The 21,714-nt window shown below is 43.9% G+C and overlaps 1 protein-coding gene across 3 annotated transcripts in view; it reads right to left on the bottom strand.

The window, feature by feature from the left end:
• Positions 1 to 20,139, bottom strand: part of map3k3 (mitogen-activated protein kinase kinase kinase 3) — a 171,167-nt gene extending 151,028 nt beyond the window's left edge. For 2 of the 3 annotated variants that reach the window (XR_007958214.1, XM_052038914.1), the window contains exon 1: positions 19,776 to 20,075. The gene's annotated coding sequence lies outside the window, so the exon portion shown is untranslated. Of the gene's footprint in view, positions 1 to 19,775 lie in introns of all 3 variants that reach the window. The other variant, XM_052038913.1, reaches the window with a different exon arrangement.
• Positions 20,140 to 21,714: the final 1,575 nt, after the last annotated feature.

The raw sequence follows: 21,714 nt of genomic DNA, 5'->3' as shown, positions 1-21,714 counted from the left end.
AATTCAGCTGTATACCCATCAAGACCAGGTGTTTTACCAGAATTCATTAAAGAAATAGCTTTCTTTATTTCTTCCTCCGAAATGGGTGCATCTAATATTAAATGTTCATTAAGTGATAATTTTGGAATCTTCAATTTCCTTAAAAATTCATGCATTAACGTAGAATCCTTGGGAAATTCTGATTGATATAAAGAAGTATAAAATTCTTGAAAAGATTTATTAATTTGATCATGGTCAACCGTCCAATTACCATCTCGTTTACGAACTTTAATAATCTGACGTTTAGTTGAAGCAGCTTTCAGTTGGTTGGCCAATAATTTACCAGATTTATCGCCATGTATATAAAACTGACTCCTAGTTTTGAGTAGTTGATTTTCAGATGATCTTCAAATGAACTGCTTACACAGACTTTTTGTGCTTGTCGGGTTCGGTATGTCAGTTTGGGGGCGGCAGCCGGATGGCAGTCCCCCACCACTCCCCTCGCCACTACAGGACATCCCTTCCAGTGATCCCCGATGGGTTGGGTGTTTCAGGAACAGGTATTTCCCTTCCTACTATCATTTTAACTCCAAAGACTGTGTCCAGAGTCCTTGCCCTTTAAGACCTTACAAACTTGTCTTACAACAGTAGGCAGGGGAAAACATCCTCTCTGCAGTCAGACTGCATATTCAAATTTTGTACATTCAAAGACATCTCCTTTTATTCTTCTAAACCCTAGTGAATACAGGCCTAATCAGCCCAATCTTTTCTCATGTGACAATCTTGCCATTTCAGAAATCAGTCTGGTGGTCATCTGTTGCACTCCCTCTGGGACAAATATGTCCATTTATATGTAAAGAGAAAAAAATTGCAGACGATACTAAAGGTATGGTCTCAGCAAGGGCCTGTATAACTACTGCAGAAAATTCTTGCAATGAAGGCCAACATACCATTTGCCTTCTTAACTGCTTACTGCACCATACAGATGAAGGGTCTCAAATGGAAACGCTGAGTGTCCATTTTCCTCCATAGATGCTGCCTGACCCACTGAGTTCCTCCAGCACTTTTTGCGTTGCTGCACCTGCATATTTTCGTTCAGTGCCTGGTGTATAAAGTTACACACAACCCTTTGTACATCAACATTTCACAATCTATTACTATTTAAATAATCCTCTGTTTTTCCCTTTTTCTTACTGAAGTGGGTAACTTCACACTTATTCCACGTTACACTGCATCTGCCATGTATTTGATCACCCATGCAACCTGCTACTTTGCATCGTCTTCACAACACCATTCAGTTTTGTCTTGTTGGTACACTTGTAAGTATTACATTCTGGTCATTGTGAGGGTCCAAAATCCATTTGGACCGTCGGGGTCACCAATGTAGCGGCTGCTACCACGATGCGAAAATAAAGACACGAGTCTGTGAGTTGTAGAACAAGATTAATTTATTTCCCACCGTTCACGGGCTTTTTAAGTGAAATGGTTCCCAGCTTCCAAGAGCAGAAATGACGTACGCGTCACGTCATTAGAGTCTTTTCACGCACGCGGGTTGTCGCTCGGGGAAGACAAAGGCCCAGCGCCATCTTGGGCCTTGCCGCTCCGACGATGCGCGCCCTGACCGTTGAGCCGGTTCGCATGCTCAGATGGTGAGTCGCCACAGATGTACATTATGCCCAAGCACTGATCTCCGCAGTATCTCATTAATCACTGCCTGCTGCCTTAAAAAAAAGGCCCATTTATTTCTACTGTTTCCTGTCTGCCACCTTATTTTTAATCCATGTCAATATACTACCCAACTGTTTTAAATTTACACGCTTACCTCAAGTGGGACATATCAAATGACTTCCGAAAACCCATATGCACCATATTCTCCGGTTCTCCTTTATCTATTCTACTAGTTACATCTTCAAAAAGTTCCAGTGGGATTGTCAAACACAACTTCCTCGTCTTAAATCTGTACGACTTTTGTCTAATCCCATTAATATTTTCCAGGTGTTCTGGTATCACATCCTTTAAACTACAAACAGTGGTGCAGCAGGTAATGCTGGTGCCTCACAGCTCCAGCTCATGAACTTCCAGTGCCACATATGTGGAGTTTGCACATCTCCCTCTCTGCCTATGCAAGTTTCTTCTGGGTGCTTCTGTTTCCCTCCCACATCCCAAAGTTGTGCTGTTTGCTAGGTTAATTTGCTACTGGAAATCCATCCACACCCCCCCCCCCCCCACCCACCGTACAGCTGGGTTACAGGAGAATGGAGGGAGGGATTGCTAATGGGCATGTGAGAGAGAATAACTTACAGAGAAATAGGCATTAAGTTCCTTATGTACCTCCATGGCTCTTTAAGCAAAGGAGTTACTCCTCCAATTCTCTTGCTTTCTTTGTTTTAGGTTTTTTTTAAATAGTGGGGTTACATTTGCACTCTCCAAACTACAGGAACTGCTGCATAATTTGTACAACTTTGGAAGAAGGCAAATACTGCATCCACTATTTCCAAGACCAACTCTTATGGTACACAGGGGTGCAAGTTACCAGGCACGAGGGAGTAATCAGCTTTTAGCACTATTAATTTCACCAGCACTTTCTTATTTAAATTAACTGTAAATTCTTTTAATTCCTCCTTTTCATTAAACTCTTGGTTCCCTTGCATTTTTGGGTAGTTAATTGTGTTCTTATCCATGAAGACACAGCCAATGTATTTGGATCCACAAACAATCTGATGAAGGAGCTCAGCAGGTAGAGCGCATCTGTGGGAGGAAAGGAATTGTCAACACTTTGGGTTGAAACTCTGCATCAACACTGAATCAGTCCTGATGCCAGGTTTCAACCCAGAGAAACATTCCAGCATCTGCAGTCTCTGGCATCTCCGAGCAGGAGGGTAAAAGCGCCAAAAGAATACAAAGCTAAATTTCATATACTTTAATGCAAAGAGTTAGACCAGCAACTCAGTATCCCAGGGTATAGAATCTTCAGGGATGACGTGTGATACTTCGGATGTAAAAGAGGAGGTGGTGTTGCACTGTTAGTTAAGGAATGAATTACTTCAGGTTTAGGGGAGTATGAGACCATGTGGGTAGAGACCAGGAACAAAATGGGCGTCGTCACTATGCTGAGGGTGCATTTCAGACGACTTAACAGACAACAGGAGAGAGAGGAACAGACACGTAGGCAAATAGCTGAGAGAATGTAATAAAAGTAAGGTTATAGGTACCAGGGGATTTCAACTTTCCAAATATTTACTGGGATTGTCTTAGCACAAAAGGTTCAGAGGGGGCTGAATTTTTTTTTGAGCTGTGCCTAGGAGAGCTTTTTGACACAGTATGTAGATAGACCAACAAGGGAAGGAGCAGTACTGGACCTTGTCTTGGGGAATGTAACTGATCAGGTGGGGGGGGGGGGGGGGGCATTCGGAATTCTGGAGATAGTGACCATAACTGCATATATTTCAAAACTGTGTTGTGGAAAAATGCAAGTATAAGCCAGGAATGAAGGTGTGAAATTGCAAGGTGGAGGGGGGGGGGGGGGGGGGGGGGAAGAGAGAGACAATTTCATTAAAAATAAGTCAGGACCTGGCAGAGGTAGACTGGGAACATCTACTTACAGGTAAGTGTACATCTGCACAATGGGAAGCATTCAAAGAGAAAATAGCAAGAGCTCAGGGCCAACATGTTCCCAGAAGGATGAAAGCCAAGCATAAAGAGTACAAGGAACACGGAATGTCGAGGGCTGGATAGGGAGAAAAATTGTATATGGCAGGTATAAAAAAGTAAAGACAGGGGAGACCTCTTAAGGGTATTAGAAGCTGTGGGGAGGTGTTTAAAAAAGGAAATTAGGAAGGCAAAGAGGGGTCACAAAATATCACTGGCAGAGAGGATTAAGGTAAATCCAAAGTGTTTTATAAATATATTAAGGACAGAAGAATGACTAGGGAAAGAGTAGGGTCAATTAGGGACAACAGGAGCAATCTGTGCATGGAGCCAGAAGTATAGGTCATGTTCTAAATGAATACTTTTCCAATCTGTATTCATAAAGGAAACAGAGCTTGTCACTGGAGAACTCAGTAGAGGGGAAGGTGAAATTTCTGGAGCATTCTAGTGAGTAAGCGATCACTTAGTGGGCTTAAAGGTGGATAAATCCACAGGTCCGGATGAGATTTATCCCAGGCTGCTGTGGAAGGCAAGGGAAGAGGCTGGGGTGGATGCGTTGAGCTGAATAGCCTGTTACCATGCTGTACGACTCCAAGGATTGTAGCATGTAATAGTTAGTCTTCCCTACATGACACTGCACAACAAGATTATTGACTAATTCCCTTCTCATTGCACAGTACCCAATCTAGAATAGCCTATTTCCAGTTGGCTCCTCTATGTACCAGCCTAAACAATTATCCTAGACATACTACAGGAATTCATCCTTCAGTGCTACTGCAAACGTAGTTTGACCAGTTTATTTTCAAACCACCAACAACAGTAAAAGGCAATTTGAGGGGTAACCATGGCATCTAGCTAGAGATCCTGTAAGATTTACTGGCTTTTAAGTGTGAAAACTCCAATGGCCTTTCAAAAGGCAGCATGTTCATAGGATCCGGAGTAGTTAAGTGCAACACTGCCATAAATGGAGGCCATTCAATTCACCCTTTCTTCACCGCTTCTTTCATAGCGCAATCCAAAATTAATTGCATGGCTCTGATCTCATCCGTAATCAGAGGAATTCAAATAAATGCTTCTGCACATTACAGTGAGGGCTTTATAGCTGGGTTCTTATCTGATGTAGACACTCAATCTGTGGAAGTATTTACTGAACCCTAATCTACTCTAGCTGTTTCTTCCCTTCCCTATCCCAGACATATTTAGATGTCAACATCATGGCCCTGGCTGAATTTAGTCACATAGCAAGTTCCTTACTTGGTATCCAGCCTGCAGCTGCAAGAAATCTACCATTCTGCATATAAACCATCAAAACCCCTTGAGCAGTCTCCAATTTATAAAGATGCATAATATCCAAGTGCCAAGTATCTGACTATAGGTTTTTGTTATTTGTGCTAGTAATATTAATCTATTTCAGACCCAAGATGATCATCAGGTAAATTATTCCATTCAGTGACAGACTCAGCATACACATGGCCACCGAAGGAAGAATGTGATTCATCATCAGGACCAAAAATACCTTAAAATAAAACTGGATGTGTATTTATTCATACTTAACTCATCATGAAACCGCATTGAAATTTTGCATATTTCCTCCTTTTAATTAAGCCTTGTTAAGTGCAGTGAAAGCTTTGTCTCTCCTCCGTCAAGCTACAAATGTCTGTCACTGTGACATGCGCAGATGCACCAGCATATCACTATTTTCAGCTGCTGGCTGTTTCGTTATCACTGGATTCCCCTCTCTTCAAAAGTGTACCCATCCTCCATTCACAATTCCAAACATAACAAACATTAAAACCAGTGAAAAACTCAACAAGTGACCTTTAAGACCATGAAGGTTCCATGATCTTTCATCAGAAATGCTAACTGTTTCTCTTTCCACAGATGCTACCTGACCTGCAGAGTATTTCCAGTATTTTTTTTTGAATTTCAGATTTATACCCTCAACAGCATTTTGCTTTTGGGCAAACCTTTCCTTGCAAACACAATCTACTCATCTTCAATTATTTATTACACTTCCCTCCAGTTCTTGCAGACAATTCAGTGCACTCATCATAACCCCCTAACCACAGTGGTCCTCTTGCCTAAGTATCATAAAAAGCAGACCAATCTTACCTCTTCAAAGGTTTTAGATTCCAGCCTCATTCTCCAATGGCCCATAATCTCTCCCTCCCACTCCAGTTTAGCCACACCAGTACTTTCACACCACAGATCCTCTTCCCAACCATTTTTTCCCCACCTACTGCTGGAATCGATAGCTATAGTCATACAGCATGGAAGCAGGCCCTTTAGCCCGAGTCCACCTCAACCTTTAAACTAATACAAAAAGCTATCATCAGACCTTTCCTTCCGAAAGTCTTGCTGTGTTGCCTCCTCATATTACCATACATTCTGCAATGGCTCTACATGAAGACATTAGTCGATATAGCCACAGACTAAACCAATAATGCTCCTAGGTTACTGCCGAAATCTGCAAGAGCTACTTTATCCTGGTACTTTCAACAATATTTCCATTATTATATCCATAGCTAATCTGGTATTTCCCAGCATTGTGTGCACTGGCTTTGTTCATCTATATTAGTATAATATGCAAAAATCTATTTACGATGCCACAAGCTACACTAGCTCCAGAAAGGACTGATATACACTACACTAATTCCTTTTTTTTTTAAAAGGAAACACACATGGGTCTTTCTGAGCATATATTACATCAATTTACCAGAGTATAAACTGTAACAGCTCAATGTGCCTGCAATAATACCTTAGATTTCCATGCCATTTCAATAATTGTGTTAATATATCCCTGTCTCTCTCGGTTTAACTCTGTAAAATTAGTATCAGCACCATACCTGTATTTGTACGAACATCAGTATTTTCTGTGCTGTGCTACCTTGACACAAATTAATTCTGTACATTAGTGATATAATTTGCACAAGTCCTGTACATACAAATTAATATATAGTGGTATATTAGATGTACATTATTTGTCTGCAAAAACATACAATAGGATATGCTTACCAGTCCTATACAACAGTACTTATAAGAGTTCAGTCTACTTGTATTTGAATAGCAAAATACTCCACATCAGGTCAGCAAACATGAACTATGAGAATTTGTACAGCAGCTAGCTTGGTGAACTTACATTGGTATATTACATAACTTTCTGCATTAACTCTTTAAACTTGGAATTTCACTTTTCCATTGTCCAAAGATATTAATACAAATGCAATCAGAAATCTGGAGCTTTATACATACATCAGTCAATCCCATCACTAAATCTGTACATAAATCCATCTGAGTACAGTGGATTTCTAGTAAAAGCTCATGCCCCTGACAATATCATGGCTGTGGTAAAAGCCTGTGATGCAAAACCTATTGCATCTCCATCCAGGCTGTTCCTGTACAGCTATAGCAGCAGCATCTTTCCAAAGCAGAATTTTCCAGGTTATGCTCTGCCCATTAAATGGAAAAATCCAATGCAGCCAGGTACAATCCCATCAATTGGCACCCAAAAAACAAGGTATCTGATTGACATAGTATTAAGCAGAATGTAGTGTAGCAGTTAGCGTAATGTTTTACAGCGCCAGCAACCCGGGTTCAATTCCAGCCGCTGTCTGTTGAGGAGTTTGTACGTTCTCCCCGTGTCTGCATGGGTTTCCTCCGGGTGCTCCGGTTTCCTCCTACTTTCCAAAGACGTTAGGAAGTTGTGGGTATGCTATGTTGGCGCCAGAAGCGTGGCGACACTTGCGGGCTGCCCCCAGAACACTCTACGCAAAAGATGCATTTCACTGTGTGTTTCGATGTACGTGACTTATATTGAAACCCTGCTCGGGACCACAGCCAAAATTGGCAAAACATAACAGTGAAATTAGAGGTGAACCAAGGCTGTATTTGATTGAGTTTTGCATTAAAGAGCCCGGTAAAATTGAAGTCAATGGTGTTAACTCATCACAGGCTGGAGTCATAACCACAAAGGAAGGTGGTTCTGTTTGTTGGAGCCTAACTCTCATACATTGGAGCAACAAAATGCTGGAGGATGCAATGAATCGGCAGCATCTTGGGAGGGAAATGGACAGTCGGCATTTTGGGTCGAGACCCTTCATCTGGACTTGAAAGATAGAGGGGAGATAGCCAGTAGAGGGTCTCACAGAACTCCTGAGGTTTCTTCCAGATACGCCCACTTAGTTTTCCTTCAGATCTACATCAACCTAGTTGATTCTTAACTGAAATAAAAAAGAGAAAATGCTGGAAAGGGCTAGCAGCATTTGTGGAAAGAGAAAACAAGTTAGTTTTATGGTGCCCAGACAACAGGGAAAGAGTTGGGCAGGATAAAGGGAATATATCTGATAGAACAAGACCGAATGCTCTAGTGTGGCAGTTAGAATCAGACTACGTGAAAATCAAAACAAAAGCTGCAGATACTAGAAATCTAAAATAAAAACCGAAAAAGAAGCATAATCTGATACCAAAATGCAGGTTCTCCCCAGATTTCAAACACCTGGTTTATGTATATCTTGTACATACAAACGAGCACTTGGGAGACTGGTGGGATGAAATGGCTGTCTGCTGTGAGGCTACAGGCATTTTCTGCCATGTGGGAATTCTGTTCTCAGCAATATCATTGCATCTTGCAGAGAAATCTGAATGGTTGAGTTAAACACCCTGGTTTAACTACATGTTGCGTTTGGTTAGCCTATTTTTATATTTAAATATAATGCCCGGTGGCTGCATTCCCAATTTGCAAACTGTTCAGGTTACAAACTGTCCTCAGGAACAGAACCCTGTCATAACCTGGGGAGCACCTGTAAAAAGAGAAAATGACAGAAATACTCAGCAGGTCAGGCTGCATTTGTGGGAAGAGAAACAGAATTAACACTTCAGGTCAAGGACCCTTGGTCAGAGACAAAAGAATCTTGTTAAGCTGCAGGGAAGGTGGAGGAGGGGGATGTCTATGATCAGGCAAAGCCAGAGTAAGCATGGGTTAAGTGGTAACCAGGGTTATCTGGTCAGTGAGTGAATGGGAGCCATTAGAGAGCAGGAATATAGACAAATGAATGTAGGATGTGCAAAATGCAGAGCAGGAAGACATGCCCGGCAGGTCAGGCTGGGCATGCCCTGCACTCCAGAAACAAAGAAAAAAAAGTGGGAGAAAAAAACAAGCTGAGCCATTGACAACTGAGACAAACAAAACTGACAGATACAGACTGATGCAGTCTGATACAGTCACACTCTAACCTACCCCTCTTCTGAACTTGCAGCACTCCACTGACTAAGAATGAACTCTGATATGGTCAAGCTGACTGACAAGTGGTGCTGTTGTGGTCTGGTAAACTGACTTCTATCTAGCAGAGGTGAGAGGTAGCTTTCAGACACCTCCTCATAACCCCCTTTGGATCATGACCCCACCATCTACCACCAGGCCACGTTCACCCAGACAGTCAAGGAGCTCATTGCCTCAGGAAATCTTCCTCCCACAGCTTCCAGGCTTATCATGTCCCAGCTCTGCACAGCCTGCTTCTATCTCCTGCCTAAAATCCACAAGCAGGACTGCCCAGCCCAGACCTACTGTTTCAGCCTGCTCTTGCCCCACTGAATTTTTTTCTTCCTACCTTGATTATATTCTTTCTGTTCTGGTCCATTCCCTTCCCACTTATATCCATGACACTTCTGATGCCTACTGCCACTTTGACAGTTTCCAATTCCTTGGTTCCACTAGGCTCATCTTTACCATGGATGTACAATATCTTTGCATCTCCATCCCTCTGCTTTCTCCTGGAGCAGAGGCCCAACCAGTTCCCCTCTGCCAACACATTTGCCTGGCTGAACTTGTTCTCACATTGAACAACTTCTCCTTCACCACTTTCTCCAGATCAAAGGTGTAGCTATGTGCACTTGCATGGGCCCAAGCTATGCCAGTGCTTTTGTGGTATAAGTGGAGAAGTCTTTATTGCAGTCCTAGCCAGGTCCCGTCCCTTGGCATTGGTGCTGCCTCCTACACTCAAGCAGGACTCAACTAATTCATTACCTTTGTTCCCAATTTCCACCCTGCTCGCACCTTCATGTGGTCAATCTGATTCTTTCTGCCTTTTCTGGATCTATCTCCATCTCAGGAGACAGGCTAGCTACTAATATTCATAAACCTACCAGCTCCCACAGATACCCCCACTTCTCTTCATCCCATCCTGATTCCTATAAGGAGTCTTTTCCATTCTCCCAGTTCCTTCATCTCAGACATATTTGCTCCAATGATGAGACATTCCATACAAGTGTCTCCGAAATGTCTTCCTCCTTCATGAACCATGGCGTTCTCTCTACCTTTGTTAACAAAGCCCTTGACTGCATCTCATCCATTTCCCAAAACTCTGTTCTCACCCTCTCCCCTTCAGGACAGAACAAGGATGGATTTCACCCTCCAGTCTCTGCATTCAACAGATCATTCTGCACAATTTCCACCACCTTCAAAGAGATTCTACCACTAGACACATCTTCCCTTCTCCTCCCCTTTCAGCATTTCACAGGGACCATTCCCTTTGCAACTCCCTGACCCACTGTTCCTGTCCCTCCAACCACTCCCCTTCTAACAGCACTTCCCATGCAACTGCAGGTCATGCAACACTTGTCCTTTCATCTCTTCCCTTCCCACCATCCAGGGAGCCAGTCTTTCCAGGCTAAGCAGTGATTCACTTGCACTTCTTCCAATCTAATGTACTTAATTCATAGAACAGTACAACACTGGAACAGGCCCTTCAGCCCACGATGTCTATGCCGACCATAATGCCAAATTAAATTAATCCCATCTGCCTGAAAATGATCTATATCCCTCCATCCCGTCTGTTCATGTGTCTGTCTAAATGCCTCTTAAACGTTGCTATCGTATCTGCTTCCACCACCTCCCCGGTAGTGTGCTCGAGTCACCTACCACTCTCTATCTAAAAACACTTGCCTCATAAATCTCCTTTAAACTTTCTCCCTCTCACCGTAAAGTGATGCCCTCTAGTACTTGACATTTCCACCCTGGGGAAAAAAAAGACTATCTACACTATCTATGCCTCTCATAATTTTATGTACTTTCACGTCACCTATCAACCTCTGACACTCCAGAGAAAACAATCCAAGTTTGTCCAACCTCTCCTTAAAGCTAATACATTCCAACACCTTGGTGAACCCCTTCTGCACCCTCTCCAAAGCCTCCACATCCTTCCAGCAACCAGAAATGCCCACAATACTCCAAATATGTCCTAAACAAAGTTTTATACAACTGCAACATGACTTCCCAACTTTTAAACTCAATGCCCCAACTGATGAAGGCAAGCACTTCTTTCTTTACCACCCTATCCACTTGTGTTACCACTTCCAGGAAACTATGACTTGCATCCCAAGATCCCTCTGTACATCAATGCTCCTAAGGGTCCTACCATTTACTGTATACTTTCCTCTAACATTTGACGTCCAAAATGCAACACCTCACACTTGTCTGGATTAAAGTCCATCTGCCATTTCTCCACCCATATTTCCAATTGATCCATGTTCTGCTGTATCCTTTAACAAACTTTCTCATTATCCCCAACTCCGCATATTTTTGTATCGTCTGCAAACTTACCTATATTTTCATCCAAATCATTTATACATATTGCAAACAACAGTCCCAGCACTGATCCCTGTGGAACACCACTGGTCACAGACCTCCAGTTAGAATAATCCCTCCACCACTACCCTGTGTCTTCTATGGCCAAACTAAGTTTGAATCTAATCTACCAAGTCACCATGGATTCCATGTGCCTTAATCTTCTGGCTCAGTCTACCACGAGGGACCCTGTCGAGTGCTTTACTAATGACCACGAAGCCAACATACACTACAGTACCCTCAATCATTTCGTCACCTCCTCAAAAAATTCAATCAGGTTCATCCTGACATGACCTCATCCGCACAAGTTTATTCTTTTGCAAACCTGAGTAAATCCTACCCTTAAGAATCTTCTCCAATAATTTCCCTACCATTGAGGCAAGGCTCACCAGCCTATAATTTGCTGGATTATCTTTATTGCCCCTCTTAAACAAAGGACCTTGCCCATAGCTAAAGAGAATACAAAGGTCGCTATCAAGGCTGCTGCAGTGTCCTCTCTTGCCACCCTCAATTACCTGGGATAGATCCCATCAGACCCTGGGGACTCATCCACCTTAATTTTGTTAGAGACTCAACACCTTCTCTTTCTTGATATCAACATGCCCCAGAATATCAACGTACCCCTCCTGATCTCACGATCCTCCATGTCCTGCTCCTTGGTGAATGCAGATAAAGTACTCGTATAGTATCACATTCACTTCCTCTGGCTCCAGGTATAAATTCACTCCTTTGTCCTTGAGGGTCCTACTCTTTCTGTAGCTACCCTTGTTTTTAACGTATACCATGAATTGGAATTTTCCTTAATCCTTCTCATCAAGAACATTTTATGGCCCCTTTTGGCCCCTCTGGATTCCATGTTGAAATTTATTTGGTGTTCGTAATGGGGTCTCCTCTACATTGGAGAAATCAAATCCAGATTGGGTGATTGTTTCGCAGAGCACCTACGTTCAGCCAGAGGGACACCCCTGAGCTTCCTCATCTCACTCCCATTCTGATCTATCGGTCTGTTGCATCCTGCACTGTTACAATGATGCCCAACACAAACGTGAGGAACAGCACTTCATTTTCCATCTGGGCACGTTGCAGCCTTCTGAATTTAATATTGAATTCTACAACTTCAGGTAACTTGATTTCTGTTTGAATCAGTCATCCATGTGATATTGGCACCATTTATTTGTTTTGTTTTCCCTTCCCCTTTGGGACAAGAGGACATAGCCAGCCAGGCACGACTTCCTAATCTGCATTTCAGAGCTCCTATATTCTTTTGTCTATGTTCTCAGTCTCTAACTGCTCCATTCACTCACTGACCAGATAACCTTGTTTACAGCTTATCCTTATCTTACCCTGGTTTTACCCTCTCAGAGACATTACTTCTCCCCCACCTACCCTGCTTAATGAGCTTCTTTTAACTCCTTTCCAGTTTTGACGAAGGGTCTTCGACCTGGAACGTTAAAATTCTGTTTCTCTTCCCACAGATGCAGCCTGACCTGCTGAGTATGTCTGGCATTTTCTCTTTTTATTTTAGAATCAGATCATGCTTCTTTCTTTGTGTGTTACTAATAGCAAAGCTGTGGAACACGCCCAGCAGGTCAGGCTATACCAATAGAAAAAAAAGGTGGATGACTGGATGGCCAGTTATAAAGCAGACAGAAAGAGCAAGTTACCCAAAGCTTGAGAATTTGACATTGAATGCAGAAGACTGCAACAAGCCCAGACAGAGATTAGGTGTTGTTCCTCAAGCTTGCATTGAGCTCTTTGTAACAAATCCACAGAGAGATAGGTCAGAGTGGGAGTGGGAAGGGGAATTAAAGTGGCATTCACTATTGTGGAATGAATGCAGGTGGTCTGCAAAGCAAGCACCCAATCTGTGTTTGGTTTCTCCAACGTAGGTGTCTCCAGTTGAGAGGAAATCACACAGTGAACACCAAACGTAGGATATTAGATTGGAAGAAATGCATCTGAATCACTGCTTCACTCTTTAGGTTCCTGAATGGTAGGAAGGGAAGAAGTGAGAAGACAGGCGCTACATCTGCTGGAGTAGAACAGGAAGGAGATCAGGAGGGCAAAAGGGGGACATGAGATATCCCTGGCAGATAAGGTAAAAGGGAAACCCTAAAAGGTTCTATAAGTATATTAAGAGCAAAAGGGTAACTAGGGAAAGAATAGGTCCCATTAAGTATCAGTGTGGCCCTCAATGTGTGAAACCATGGGAGATAGGCAAGGTCTTAAATGAATACTTCTTGTCTTTATTTACCATGGAGAAGATCATGGAAGCTAGTGAGTTCAGAGAACAGAACAGTGAGGTACTGAAATGTATGGACATTCTGAAAGAGGAGGTGTTGCCAGTTTGAGGCGCATAAAGGTGAACAGATGCCCTGGACCCAAGCAAGTGTATCCTCAAACATTTGTGGGAAACAAAGGAAGAAATTGCTCGAATCCTGGCAGAAATGTATGCATCTTCATTAGCCACAGGTGAGGTACCAGATGACTGGATGGTGGCTAATGTTGTGCCTCTATTTAAGAAGGGCTGCAAGGAAAAACCAAGGAATTACAGGCTGGTGAGCTAACATCAGTGATGGGAAAGTTACTGGAGGGGATTCTGAGAGACAGGATCTACCTGCATTTAGAAAGGCAAGGACTGATTAGGGATAGTCAGCATGACTTAGTGCATGGGAAACCATGTCTCACGAACGTGATTGAGTTTTATTTTGAAGAGTGACCAAGAGGACTGACAAGGGTAGGGCAGTAGATGTTGTCTGCATGGATTTTACAAGGATTTTGACAAGGTCCTGCATGATTGGCTGGTCTGGAAGTTTAGATCACATGGAATCCAGGGTGAGCTAGCCAACTGGATACACAATTAGCTTGGTGAAAGGAATCAAAGGATGGCAGTGCCGTACTTCTGACGAAGGTAGTCCCACACCATCACTGAGGGAGTTAAAGCTTTAGACCTACTGAAGATGAAGGAGTGGCAATACAGTTCAAACAATTCTGTAGATGATGGCATTCACATGCAGATATGCTCACCTTTCATGATGGTGGAGATCATGGGTTTGAGAGATGCCTTTGAGATAATCTAGTTAAGTAAATGCAGTGCATTTTGTAGTTGGTACACATTGCAGCCAAGGTGTAATGATGGAGTGATTGAACATTTAGGATAATGGACGGGATGTCAATTAAGCAGATTGGATGGTAACAAGATTCAAGTGATCTTGGAAATGCACTCAGCCAGGCAATTGGAGAATATTCTTTAACAGTAATGATATGCCTTGTGTATAGTGGAAAGGCTTTGGGGTGCCAGGTGTGTCTCTCATTGCAGGATAGTCAGCTCTTGTAGTATTCATTTGATGGTCCTGGTCAAGATTTGTTCAATGGTGATTCCCCTGGATGTTGATAGTGGAAGTGTTATTTAATGTCAAGGCCAGGTGTTAGATTGTCTAATCAGAAATTGATACTGCTGGCATTACACTCATTACTTATCAGCCCATGTCTGAATGGTGAATTAGCTTAGGGGCTTCATTTTCTCAGAAGATGAGACTGGAACTGAATGATGAACAACATTCCCACATCTGAGGTTGCGGTGGTAGGAAGGTTGTCAATAATATAGCAGAAGACAGTCTGCTAATTATTGACAACCAAGTTGCTTGTGGAACTCCTACTATGATTATTAACAGTGCCCACTCACCCCACCACCCAATCCACAATCATCTTCCTTTGTGCAAATGAAGGCTCCAACGGTGAAATGCAGTGACTTCACTTTTACCAGGGTTCCATGAATGCCTCCTCCTGCAGTGTCCACAATCATAGGAGCCAGTCTTTATCCAATTCAATTTACTCCACATCAAGTAATAATCTATAGCACCAGACAGAGCTAAGCTTAAGGGAACAGACAATGTTTCAACTATAGTGCTAGAACCGTTCATGGCTCTAGACACACTATCCCAGTATACCTATACTGTCATTTATCAGACTGCATGAAAAAAAAATCGCTCAGCTAAAATACAGGGGAAAACAAGGAAGACTACTTCAACCTTGGAAAAAACCCTAATTCACAAATCACAGGAAAAAAAAGATCCTCCTAGGCAACATCAACAACAGGGTGGGAAAAAAATAAACCCCTTTGATTGGTGTTGAGGAAGTATGGAAAGTCAACTTCACAGAGTCCTCCTCCTGACAAAATGCAAAGTCTTGTTATAACTAACACCATTCTGTCAGAGATACGAGCACAAGAGCTCAGGGCAAGATCCCAGTCTTGACATTGGCACCTGTTAGATTATATTGTGTTGCATCAGCCACATACATGTATAGATAACAACTGAACTGATCACCAGTAAATCTGTGTTACCTCCATCAATGTGGACCCAAAACAGCAACAGAAAAGTTGCAATTTCATAATTCTTTTGGATCCTACAGAGCTAGCTCTTCTGGATCCTACAGAGCTAGCTCTTCTGAGACGATACCTCAGAGACACCTGTCAACTCCCAACCAATAGGACCCAAAGTATCCACAGTGTATGGACTACCCATAGGCCCCCAATAATTAGCATCTATGAAGAGATTCTTCGCTTCTCTACTCAGACTGGTTTGACGACAAGATCCAACAGCTACCTAACTGAAAGTGCATGGCACTCCTTGATTGGAAGTTTCAGCATGCCTCAGAGAAAAGCACTTCAACAGGCACCAGAAGATCAATGACCAGGAGAAAACTTAAAAGAACAGAGAGTAGGTGGAAACATGGCAGGAAGCCCAGCAACTCACTGATAGCCACGCGTATATGCGGTTTCTTCAGTTTTGTTAACGCCATCTACAACCCAAAACCCCATGACCCCACTGCATTGAGTGTCAAGAGCAGAGGTGAACTTATCCAGGACAGAGACAGACAGTCAATGCTCAATGGAAAGAATACTTCAAAGACCTCCCCTACTCTGTACTTGACGTGAGCACTCTTAACACCATTCCACAACAACCTATTTGGACCAGCCTTGCTTCCACTCCTGTGGAACAAGCTGTCAAAAAGCCACGTTAATTAAAAAGCAAGACCTCTGAACCAGACATTATTCCTGAATTCTGAAACTCAGGAATTCACAATCGCATCATCCCCATCTGGGAAGAGGTGGTTGTGTTGCAGATGCCACGATATGCCCATCTTGAGGAAGGAAGACGAAGGACTCAACACTTCCCTTTGCAACTGGATCCTTGACTTCCTGACCAACAGACCACAATCAGTTGGGATAGGCAGCAGCACCTCTACCATGATTATCCTCAACACTGGTGTCCCACAAAGTTGTGTCATCAACTCCCTACTTTACTCCCTACACACGCGACTGCAAGGCCAGATTCTACTCTAACTCCATCTACAAGTCTGTAGATACCACCACCGTAGTATGCCAAATCTCAAATGACGAAGAGTCGGAGTACAGGAAGGAGATAGAGAGCCTAGTGGCATGGTGTCAGAACAACCTTTCCCTCAATGTCAGCAAAACAGAAGTGCTGGTCATTGACTTCAGGAAGGGGGACAGTGCACATACTCCTGTTTATGTCAACAGTGCTGAGGTTGAGAGGGTTGAGAGCTTCAACTTCCTAGGAGTGAACATCACCAATAGCCTGTCCTGGTCCAACCACGTGGACACCATGGCCAAGAAAGCTCATCAGCACCTCTACTTCCTCAGGAGGCTAAAGAAATTCAGCATATCCCTGTTGACTCTCACCAATTGTTATAGATGCAGCAAAGAAAGCATCCTATCTGGATGCATCACGACTTGGTATGGCAACTTCTCTGTCCAAGACCACAAGAAACTGCAGAGAGTTGTGGACACAGCTCAACATGTCACGGAAACCAGCCTCCCCTCCATGGACTCTGTCTACACTTCTTGCTGGCTCCGTAAAGCAACCAATGTAATCAAGGACCCCACCCACCCTGGACATTCTCTCTTCTCCCCCTTCCTATGGGGCAGAAAATACAAAAGCCTGAAAGCACGTACCACCAGGCTCACGGACAGCTTCTATCCTGTTGTTATAAGAGTACTGAATGATCCCCTAGTACAAAAAGATGGACTCTTGACTTCACAATCTACCTTGTTATGGCCTTGCAAATTATTGTCTGCCTGCATTGCATTTTCTCTGTAACTGTAACATTTTATTCTGCATTCTGTTATTCTTTTCCCTTGTATTACCTCAATGTACTGATGATATGAAATGATCTGTATGGATGGCATGCAAAAAAGTTTTTCACTGTACCTCAGTACATGTGTCAATAATAAACGAATTTATCAATTTAACTGCAAAAAAGATGCCTTCTCCCAGTAGTCAAAGAGCTGCTCCCTGAACTTCAGTGTGGTTTCCATCTATCCAGACACAAAGTGGATTTTACTTGCACCATGCAACAACTCCAAATACCAGATTAGCACAAACCACTAAATGTGGCTTTTTCTGACCTCTCTAAACCCTTTCACTGTGTCAACTGGGAGGGACTGTGGAGCACCTTCCTCAAATTCAATTGCCCACATGAATTTTGGGGCAGTTTGTTTTATGAAAGCATGCATGTTAAGCCCCTAACCAATGAGTCCACAACAGACCCACGTCAAGCAAGGCTGTGCACCTTTGTAATCCTTCTCACCGCAATGCTGCTCAACTTGCACTCCAGAACCAAGGTCACATCAACGTTAGTAGTCAAGCTCCCATTACACAGATGACATTTGCGTTTATGCACATTTGGAGGCCAAACTCCAAGTCAGTCAACTCATTCACTGAAGCATACTCTATGAACATAGCCCCACTGTACAACACTGTCTTCGGAGAACAAAGATTCACAGCGAGACCCCTGAAAACACAAACTGTTGCCATACCTCCGGAACCACCTTGTGGTAAAGGCAGACATTGACAACAAAATTCACCACTGTCTTAAGTTTGTCAGTGCAGCCTTTAGCCATCTGAGGAAAAGGGATGATTGAAGATTAACTAACCAAAATCAGTATCCTTTCCCAGGCATTGAGGCCCAAATTACACACTGTCAGCTCCACCAAGACATGCCATGTGCATGACTGACACCACACTCCCAAAACAGACCATCCAGCCTGAGCTCTGTTATGGGAGAAGATTATCAGGTGAATTGAGGAAAAGATTCAAGGATGTTCTCAAAGGCTCCTCGAAAAATGCATCATTCCCATCAACTCCTGGGATTTCCTGCTCAGCCCATGACTGCTCAAAGTGGAGAAGGAGCATTTGGGATGGCACTGAGAACACATTTATCCATACATCACGAGCAGACCAAAGGCAGGCATAATCAGGGGAAACACCAACTCCATATACACCCTATCAACCACTTAGCAACTTTTGTATGTTTGAATAAGAAAATTTCTTGTTCTTTACTCAGAGAATGGGCCCAGTCCACTTAAGATGTATCCATCCTTGGGATGGAAGACTAGACGCGTACATAATACTCAAGATATAGTCTCACTGCAGCTCAATATAATTGATGCAGGATGTTACTGCCCTTGTACTCAAATCCACTTGCAATGAGAGTCAACATACAATGTCTTCTTAATCAGTGGCTGAACCTACATGGTGATGTTCAGAGATTCAGGTACAAGGACACCGAGGTTCCTCAGAACATCAACACCTATCAAACTGTCATCATTTAAAAAAAACTCCATCTTTTGACCAAAGTGGATAACCTTACACTCTTCCACATTATATTCCACCTGCCATTTCCTTATCCAATCACTTAGTCTGTTCTTTTCCCTTTGAATCTTCCTCACAACCCATAGTGCCAGTGACCTTGGAAATCATCGACAGACTACAATATAATGCACTTGACATCTTCATCCAATTCATTGATATTGATTGTAGACAGCTAGGATACAAGAACTGATCCTTGTGGTACCTCATTGGTCACGGCTTCCATACTGAGACTGATTTTGTTTAATAATCTCATGTGATATTGTATCCAAGACGTCTGGGAAGTCCAAATACACCACATCCACCAGTTCCTTCATATTTATTCTGTTCATTACAACCTCAAAACTAGCAAGTTTGTTAAACATAGTTTTCCTTCAATAAATCCACATTGACTCTGCTCAGTCCTAGTATTGTCCTGTTACCACTTGCTTAATAATCAATTCCAATCACTGGGAACCATTCCAGAATCATCTTCAGCTTTATTGACACCACCTCCCAAGTCCACAACCTGCAAGGGCAATAGATGGATAATTTCGCCCCAAGTCACTCTCCATGACGTGGGAATACAAGGGCCATTCCTTCACCACTACTGGCTGAAAATCATAGGACGCGTTCCCCAACCTTCAAAACAGACCGCAGGCTCCCAGAACGATGCCCAGCACCACCTTTTCTAAATGTAACTGAGATGGAGCAATAAATGATAGTGACACCCGAATCCCAAGGAGGAATATTTGTACATCCCAGTGCATTCTACACCAGTTCAGTACACCAACGTTGGCATATCTTACTTTGGTGAATAATAGTTCAGCACGCCAGCACATTCCGCTATACGGCGTACTATCTCCACATACCTGCATTGGTGTCTCCCGGCCCAAGTGCTCCAGGTTTCGCTCTAGCCCGGCCCACTTCGGCTCGCCTGCCTGTCTGTGCCGCCGAGGGCCGCGCTCTGCCTGCTCCAGGCTCCGGTTTATCCCGGGGCACTGGGCCCCGCGCCCCACACTTCCTGCACCGTCAGCCCTGACGCTGCGCGCCTCCCATCGTCTCCATGGCGGCTTGGAGTCAGAGGGGCCCCAGCCCCCAGAAGTGTGCCCACGTCCCGCGGACGGCCGCACAGCGAGCAATCGTCCGTTCCACAGCAGATCCCAGCAGATCCCACCAGTTCCCCCCCCACCCCCCGCGCCGCCAACCTGCGCTGGGTGGCAACGCGCATGCGCCAACAGCGTGCGGCCGGGGCCGTCAGCGTTTCCTGGCGCGCATGCGTAGCAAGGGGAGCCGGCGTCTCCCGCGGAGTCGCGCGTCCCCGGCGGGCGCGCTCGTGGACCAACGGCTCCTTCTGGCAGACGCATGCGCACCGCGGGTATTGCGGGGTGGTTCGACCGCGTTGTCGTCAGGCGAGGAAGGGTTGGCTTCAGGTGATGCTTAGTTTGTTCTTCTTTTAATGTCGATGCTGGTCAAAGTACGACGCGGCTTCGTAGAGGGAGCCGAGGGGTTCAGGAGAAGCAACGGTGTCATTCCTGTGGGTTATGTGTTGGAGCACCAGCCGGTGTCGTTGGTGATGCTCGGGGGGCGGGGGTCTGAGCAGAGGAGTCTCCAACCTGGTGGCCTCAACATCGATTTCTCCAACTTCCAGTAACCCTACCCCTTTTACTTCCCCTGCCCCTCTACACCCCCACCCCATAACCCCCACTCCACTCCCCAACCCCCTTTGTCTTCCCTTATTCCTATGGCTCCCTTCCCCCGCCTTGATGACCTGCCCATCTCTCCTCCTCCATCCTGTATTCCATGGTCCACTGCCCTGTCCCACTGGATTCCTTCTTCAACCCTTTGCCTCTTCTACCTCTCACCTCTCAGCTTATTACATCTCCTCCCCCACCCACCTAACTACCCCCTCTCACCTGGACTCGCCTATCCCCTGCCTGCGTGTGCTCCTCCCCCTACCTTCTTATTCTGGCTTCTGTGCTCTCCAGTCCTGGTGAAGGCTCTCAGCCCAAAACATCAACTGTTTATTTCCCTCCATGGATGCTGCCTGACCTGCCAAGTACCTCCAGCATTTTTTTGTGTATTTCTCCAGGTTCCAGCATCTGCAGAATTTTTTTTGTCTGAGAGCAGAGGGACATTGATAAGAATCTCCACCACTCTACTCAATGAGATCATGTTCCATTGTACCTTTTGATGGATGGAAGATTGATTTATTGAATCATGTTTGATGAAAGAGCTAGTCAAGGAAAAGCTCTTTGACTACTAGGAGGACACAGTTGAGAGTATTTCAACACATGGCTGACTTGTCTCATCAATGGTGAAAGGCCTTGGGATGACAGAAGGCGAGTCATTTGCCACAGGATGCTCAGCATAGGACTTGCTTTTGTAGTCACAGTATTTATATGGCTGAGCCAGTTGAGTTCCTGTTCAAAGCTGACTCCAGGATGTTGATGGAGATGTGGTCATGTGAGGTCATGAAGGAGGAGGATGTGCTATACCAGAGAACAGGTGTAGGACCATATCTGAAAAGATAATTTGTTGACTCAAGTATCTGGAGGAATGGGCTAAAGTAAAGCACACAGAGACTGCACAGTTATTTTGTGTTTGTTCTTTCGTTTTTCATTCTCAAAGTAGAGACCTAACATGTGCTTGATGTTTAAAAGTTATAGCATGTGACCAACTGCTCTCTATGTTGCTTAAAACTTTTTATTATAGAATGGGGCAGAACTGGTCACCAGTGTGGGGGTGAGCAAATTGCAGAAATGCTTCTTGTCTCTAAGTTCTTTTGTTTAACAAAACACTTGGTTAGTT

This window comes from Pristis pectinata, chromosome 25 (assembly GCF_009764475.1).
Source record: "Pristis pectinata isolate sPriPec2 chromosome 25, sPriPec2.1.pri, whole genome shotgun sequence".
NCBI lineage: Eukaryota > Metazoa > Chordata > Chondrichthyes > Rhinopristiformes > Pristidae > Pristis > Pristis pectinata.
This window is presented reverse-complemented; position numbering and strand designations above follow the sequence as displayed.